Below are 7,500 nucleotides of genomic sequence, written 5' to 3' on the forward strand. Positions count from 1 at the left end.
GGTTTGCGCGGAGCCCCCCCTTCCCGCCGTTGCCTCTTGCCGCTACCCCCCGCCCCCACCCGCTGCCGGTTTGCGCGGAGCCCCCCCTTCCCGCCGTTGCCTCTTGCCGCTACCCCCGCCCCCACCCGCTGCCGGTTTGCGCGGAGCCCCCCCTTCCCGCTGTTGCCTCTTGCCGCTACCCCCGCCCCCCCCCGCTGCCGGTTTGCGCGGAGCCCCCCCTTCCCGCCGTTGCCTCTTGCCGCTACCCCCGCCCCCCCCCGCTGCCGGTTTGCGCGGAGGCCCCCCTTCCCGCCGTTGCCTCTTGCCGTTACCCCCGCCCCCCCCCCCGCTGCCGGTTTGCGCGGAGCGCCCCCGCCTGCCGTTGCCTCTTGCCGCGGCCACCACCGCCCCCTCCACACCCCCGGGCCCCCGTTACCGGTTTGCGCGGAGCCCCCCCTCCCGACGTTGCCTCTTGCCGCTGCTGCCACCCCCAGCTCCCCACACCCCCCGGCTCCCGTTAGCGGTTTGCGCGGAGCCCCCCCTTCCCGCCGTTGCCTCTTGCCGCTACCCCCCGCCCCCCCCCCCCGCTGCCGGTTTGCGCGGAGCCCCCCCGCCTGCCGTTGCCTCTTGCCGCGGCCGCCACCGCCCCCCCCCACACCCCCCGGCCCCCGTTACCGGTTTGCGCGGAGCCCCCCCTCCCGACGTTGCCTCTTGCCGCTGCTGCCACCCCCAGCTCCCCACACCCCCCGGCCCCCGTTACCGGTTTGCGCGGAGCCCCCCCTTCCCCCCTTCGCGGGCTGCCGCTTCCCTCCCGGGCTGCCCGGCTGCTCTCTAACCCCTGCGACCGAGGCGGCGCTGTTAGGGCGGCCGTGCCGGTGCCCCTTGCCGCAGCTAGCCTCTCGCCGCTGCCCCTCCCGTCCGTCGTCCCCCGTCCCCAAAAACTTGCTGCTCTCCACGCTGGAGCCTGCACGGGGGAGGTTGCGCTCCGCTCCTCCGGCCCTAAAGCCGCCCTCGCCCGCCCCCCGGCTTGCCGCTTGGCTCGGCTGCCCGCCCGCCCGCTAATCCCCCCAACGCCCCCACCCCAAAAACACCCCAGCCCTACCGCATGCCGCTCCCCCTCTCCCCGCTCTCGCTGACCGCTGCCACCCCCCCCCCCACCCCTCCCCCCCGAAACAAACCCCCCAGCCCTACCGCATGCCGCTCCCCCTCTCTCCCTAGCCTGCCCCCCCCGCCGTCGCTTGCTGCCGCCGCCGCCGCCGCCGCCGCCGGGACCCGCCTCGGTCTGGTGGCGCGCGCGCTCGGAGATCCCCGGCTACCCGTCCGTCCGTCCCTCCCTCCCGCCCCGCCCCGGGGGAGGGCCCGGGGCAGCGCGGGCAGGCGGGGAGCAAAAAAAGGCGCGGGCGCCAAAAAACGTCGGGGTCCCGGGGTGGCGGAGGGGGGCGGCGGCGGGGGGCGGCGGCGGGTACACGGCGCCGGGTCCAGGGCGCCGGGTCCAGCCCGTCCCGGGGCGGGGACAGGTGGTGTCGTCCGTCCCCGCCCCCGTAACCTGCTCTGAAGCATCCGCTTCCCGCCGCGGTTCGCCCTCCACCCCCCCCGCCGCACACGCAGCTGCCGCTTCCCGCCGCCTCTGCCCCCCGCCCCGGGATCAACCACCCGCCGGGTCCAGCCGGTCCCGGTCCCGGGAACCTGCTCCCGGGGCCAGCCGGAGCCACGCCCCCTCCTCTGACGCTTCCAGCTGCCGCCTCCCCTCCCACCCCCCAAACTCACACTGGCCCTCGCCGGCCCGCCCACCCGCCTACCTGCTTGCCCGCCGCCGCTGGGTGGCGTGCCGGACACTCTCGCACACAGGTACACAGACAGGGACACAGGGACACAGGCACTCGGGCACACAGGGACACAGGGACACAGGGACACAAGGACACAGGGACACAGGCACTCAGGCACTCAGGCACTCAGGGACACAGGGACACAGGGACACAGGCACTCAGGCACTCAGGGACACAGGGACACAGGGACACAGGGACACAGGCACTCAGGCACTCAGGGACACAGGGACACAGGGACACAGGGACACAGGCACTCAGGCACACAGGGACACAGGTGGCGGGCCGGAGGCCTCTCTCCACTGTGTGGCAGGGGTCCAAGAGCCACCCCAGCCCAACCCAGAGGGTCTTTTGCACCTCTCTAGAGGCCACCCAGAGACCCCAGGCCGCAGCAGAAGCCTCCCCCGCATGCTCTGCAGGCTTCCGACCCACCCCAGGCCGCACCAGAAGCCTCCCCCGCAAGCTCTGCAGGCTTCCGACCCACCCCAGGCCGCAGCAGAAGCCTCTCCCGCACGCTCTGCAGGCTTCCGACCCACCCCAGGCCGCAGCAGAAGCCTCTCCCGCACGCTCTGCAGGCTTCTCAGCCACCCCAGGCCGCAGCAGAAGCCTCTCCCGCACGCTCTGCAGGCTTCTCAGCCACCCCAGGCCGCAGCAGAAGCCTCTCCCGCACGCCCTGCAGGCTTCTCAGCCACCCCAGGCCGCAGCAGAAGCCTCTCCCGCACGCTCTGCAGGCTTCTCAGCCACCCCAGGCCGCACCAGAAGCCTCTCCCGCACGCTCTGCAGGCTTCTCAGCCACCCCAGGCCGCACCAGAAGCCTCCCCCGCACGCTCTGCAGGCTTCTCAGCCACCCCAGGCCGCACCAGAAGCCTCTCCCGCACGCTCTGCAGGCTTCTCAGCCACCCCAGGCCGCACCAGAAGCCTCCCCCGCACGCTCTGCAGGCTTCTCAGCCACCCCAGGCCGCAGCAGAAGCCTCTCCCGCACGCTCTGCAGGCTTCTCAGCCACCCCAGGCCGCAGCAGAAGCCTCCCCCGCACGCTCTGCAGGCTTCTCAGCCACCCCAGGCCGCACCAGAAGCCTCCCCCGCACGCTCTGCAGGCTTCCCACCCACCCCAGGCCGCAGCAGAAGCCTCTCCCGCACGCCCTGCAGGCTTCTCAGCCACCCCAGGCCGCAGCAGAAGCCTCTCCCGCACGCTCTGCAGGCTTCTCAGCCACCCCAGGCCGCAGCAGAAGCCTCTCCCGCACGCTCTGCAGGCTTCTCAGCCACCCCAGGCCGCAGCAGAAGCCTCTCCCGCACGCTCTGCAGGCTTCTCAGCCACCCCAGGCCGCACCAGAAGCCTCTCCCGCACGCTCTGCAGGCTTCTCAGCCACCCCAGGCCGCAGCAGAAGCCTCTCCCGCACGCTCTGCAGGCTTCTCAGCCACCCCAGGCCGCAGCAGAAGCCTCTCCCGCACGCTCTGCAGGCTTCTCAGCCACCCCAGGCCCCAACAGAAGCCTCTCCCGCACGCTCTGCAGGCTTCCGACCCACCCCAGGCCGCAGCAGAAGCCTCTCCCGCACGCTCTGCAGGCTTCCGACCCACCCCAGGCCGCACCAGAAGCCTCCCCCGCACGCTCTGCAGGCTTCCGTCCCACCCCAGGCCGCACCAGAAGCCTCCCCCGCACGCTCTGCAGGCTTCTCAGCCACCCCAGGCCGCACCAGAAGCCTCCCCCGCACGCTCTGCAGGCTTCTCAGCCACCCCAGGCCGCAGCAGAAGCCTCCCCCCGCACGCTCTGCAGGCTTCTCAGCCACCCCAGGCCGCAGCAGAAGCCTCCCCCGCACGCTCTGCAGGCTTCTCAGCCACCCCAGGCCCCAACAGAAGCCTCTCCCGCACGCTCTGCAGGCTTCCGACCCACCCCAGGCCGCACCAGAAGCCTCCCCCGCATGCTCTGTAGGCTTCTGACCCACCCCAGGCCCCAACAGAGGCCTCCCCCGCACGCTCTGCAGGCTTCTCAGCCACCCCAGGCCGCAGCAGAAGCCTCTCCCGCACGCTCTGCAGGCTTCTCAGCCACCCCAGGCCGCACCAGAAGCCTCTCCCGCACGCTCTGCAGGCTTCTCAGCCACCCCAGGCCGCACCAGAAGCCTCTCCCGCACGCTCTGCAGGCTTCCGACCCACCCCAGGCCGCACCAGAAGCCTCCCCCGCACGCTCTGCAGGCTTCTCCGCCACCACAGGCCGCACCAGAGGATCTTTTGCACCTCTCTGGACGCCACCCAGAGACTCCAGGCCGCACCAGAGGCCCCCACCCCAACCATTTACAGGCTGCAGTGCCAGCCTAGGCCCCGCTGGCAGCCTCCCTTGTCTGCTTTGGAAGGCCTCCCATCCACTCCAGACCTGCCTGGAGGCCTCCCTCGACTGCTCCCGGGGCCCTCGAAGCCACCCTAGGCCTTTCTGGAGGACCTGCTCGACCGCTCGGGCGGCTTCTGACGCACCCTCGGCCATCCGGCGCCCAGCAGCTCCCAGGGCCAGGCACCGGCCTCCCCCTCCGGCCGCCCCTGGGGCCGGGGGTGGCTCGGACTCGGCGCCCCCAACGTGTCGTCCCGTCCCCCCCCCGCCCCGCACCGCCGAACATTCGCTGCAGCCGAGGGCTTGCCGCTCGACGCCTACCCCACCCGCCCAGCCCCCCGCTGCGGCCCGGCGCTGCCCCGGCCGCTGCGCCCTGCCTCTCATCGCTCCCCCCACCCGGCAACCGGCCGCCGGGCACGGCAAGTCCCAGGGCAGGGAACAGGTGCTGCCGGGACCCCGTGCTGGCTGCCGGCTTCCCGGGGCTGCCCCGGGCACGGACAGGTCGCCCCCCCGCCCCGGCGAATGTTCACCGAACCGGCTGCCGGCTGCCTTCGAGCACCCCCCGCCCCCCGCCACTATCGTCCCCCCCGCCCCCCCTCCGCCTCCGCTGCCGCTTCTCCCCGCACCGCCTCCACTGCCTCCCCCCGCCGCCGGCGAACGAGTCGGCGGATCCGTAGGGTGCCGGGAGCCCGAACGGCGAGCGGCTCCGGCTGCTGCCGGGACCGCGGGGATTCGAGCCGGTCCGGCCGCGGCCGGGACCCCGTGCCGGAAGCCGGCATCCCGGGACGGCCCCGGGACGGCCCCGGTCGCCGGCCGGGTGACGTTCAGCGAAGCGGCTGCCGCCAGTCTTTGGGCCTCCCCCGTGCCGGGGCCGCGGGGATTCGAGCCGGTCCGGCCGCGGCCGGGATCCCGGGCCGGACGATGGCTTCCCGGGCCGGTCCCGGTCGCCTCCCGGGTGACGTTCACCGAAGCGGCTGCCGGCTGTCTTCGAGCCCCCCCCCCCCTCCGCCTCCGCTGCCGCTTCTCCCCGCACCCCCTCCACTGCCTCCCCCCGCCGCCGGCGAACGAGTCGCCGGATCTGTAGGGTGCCGGGAGCCCGAACGGCGAGCGGCTCCGGCTGCTGCCGGGACCGCGGGGCTTCGAGTCGGTCCGGCCGCGGCTGGGACCCCGTGCCTGTCGCAGGCTTCCCGGGACGGCCCCGGAACGGCCGCGGTCGCCGGCCGGGTGACGTTCACCGAGGCGACTGCCGGCTGTCTTCGAGCCCCCCCCCCCCTGCCGGAGCCGCGGGGATACGAGCCGGTCCGGCCGCGGCCGGGACCCCGTGCCGGAAGCCGGCATCCCGGGACGGCCCCGGGACGGCCCCGATCGCCTCCTGGGTGACGTTCACCGAAGCGGCTGCCGGCTGTCTTCGAGCCCCCCCCCCCTCCGCCTCCGCTGCCGCTTCTCCCCGCACCCCCTCCACTGCCTCCCCCCGCCGCCCGCGAACGAGTCGCCGGATCTGTAGGGGGCCGGGAGCCCGAGGCGGCGAGCGGCTCCGGCTGCTGCCGGGACCGCGAGGCTTCGAGCCGGTCCGGCCGCGGCCGGGATCTCGTGCCGAACGTCGTCTTCCCGGGACGGTCCCGGGAGGGCCCCAGTCTCCTCCCGGGTGACGTTCACCGAAGCGGCTGCCGGCTGTCTTCGAGCCCCCACCCCTGCCGTGGCCGCGGGGATTCGCCCCGGTCCGGCAGCTGACGGTTCCCTGTGTCGGACGCCGGCTTCCCGGGACTGCCCCGGGACAGCCCCGGTCGCCTCCCGGGTGACGTTCACCGAAGCTGCTGCCGCCTGTCTTTGTCCCCCCCCCCCGTGCTCTCCCTCAGGCGGGAGGTAGACGTGCTCTCCCTCGGCGAGTAGACGTGCTCTCCCTCGGCGAGTAGACGTGCTCTCCCTCGGCGGGTAGACGTGCTCTCCCTCGGCGAGTAGACGTGCTCTCCCTGGGCGAGTAGACGTGCTCTCCCTGGGCGAGTAGACGTGCTCTCCCTGGGCGAGTAGACGTGCTCTCCCTGGGCGAGTAGACGTGCTCTCCCTGGGCGAGTAGACGTGCTCTCCCTCGGCGAGTAGACGTGCTCTCCCTCGGCGAGTAGACGTGCTCTCCCTGGGCGAGTAGACGTGCTCTCCCTGGGCGAGTAGACGTGCTCTCCCTGGGCGAGTAGACGTGCTCTCCCTGGGCGAGTAGACGTGCTCTCCCTGGGCGAGTAGACGTGCTCTCCCTGGGCGAGTAGACGTGCTCTCTCTGGGCGAGTAGACGTGCTCTCCCTGGGCGAGTAGACGTGCTCTCCCTGGGCGAGTAGACGTGCTCTCCCTGGGCGAGTAGACGTGCTCTCCCTCGGCGAGTAGACGTGCTCTCCCTGGGCGAGTAGACGTGCTCTCCCTGGGCGAGTAGACGTGCTCTCCCTCGGCGAGTAGACGTGCTCTCCCTTGGCGAGTAGACGTGCTCTCCCTCGGCGAGTAGACGTGCTCTCCGCGGAGATCGCGCTTGTCGCCAAGGGGTCGCTGTTGCGCTCTGCCTCCGCCTACGTCATCGTACAAGCCGGCGTGATTTCTGCGACCTGCCGCTGGGCGGAGGTCGGCTGGTTGTGCGCTCGCGGAGCTGACGGCCCTCCAGTTCCGTATATGAGGGAACAAGCGACGCCGAGCACTCCCAGGGCAGCGCTGCCGAGCGGCTGCTCCAAGCCACCCGCCAGGCGGCTGGGCAGGGGTCCGTCTGGCTTCTCGGTGGCTTTCGCCCGGGTCAGAGAGGGGACCCGCGGGGCCGAACAAAGGCGCGGCGGTTTGGAGCGGCCGCTGGCGCACCCTCAGCGGTGTTGGATGGGTTTCGCTCGTCCGTGAGCCGGAGCCCAGCCCGGGCTCGGCAACGAAAGCGGGGAAAAGAAAAAAAGTTGACGAGTGGCTGGCGCCGGCCACTGCCGAAGTGTGGAACCCCCGAAGCGAAGTTTGCCCGGTGGGGCACGGGGGCAGAGAAAGCCGGGGAGACGTGGTGCCGGCGTCGGTCCCACCAAGAATGGAAAGCAAGCCCGTCCAGGCACGGCGAGAGAGAGCCCGGTAAGGGGCAGAGAGAGTTCCCAGCACTGGACCCTCTTCACGGGGGTTCCCCCCCATGGCCAAAGCCGCAGCCCGCGGGGGCACGGCATCTAAGGGAAAAGCCAGCGGCGGTGACTGGCCACTCGTATGCTATGGAGCCCGGCATGGGGGGAGGAGGGCAAGCCGGTGCCCCAGCACGGCTTCCTCCTGGCTCCAGAGGGGCGCCCCGTGATGGAGATGTAACTCGGTGCAGCTTGAGGGAAAATGCAAGCCCACATTTCGGGGAGGCAGAGGTGCCCTGTGAGCCGGTGCGGCCCGGTGCA

This window comes from Melanerpes formicivorus, unplaced genomic scaffold (genome assembly GCF_026170545.1).
Source record: "Melanerpes formicivorus ecotype bairdi unplaced genomic scaffold, bMelFor1.0.p_v2 SCAF_294, whole genome shotgun sequence".
Taxonomy (NCBI): domain Eukaryota; kingdom Metazoa; phylum Chordata; class Aves; order Piciformes; family Picidae; genus Melanerpes; species Melanerpes formicivorus.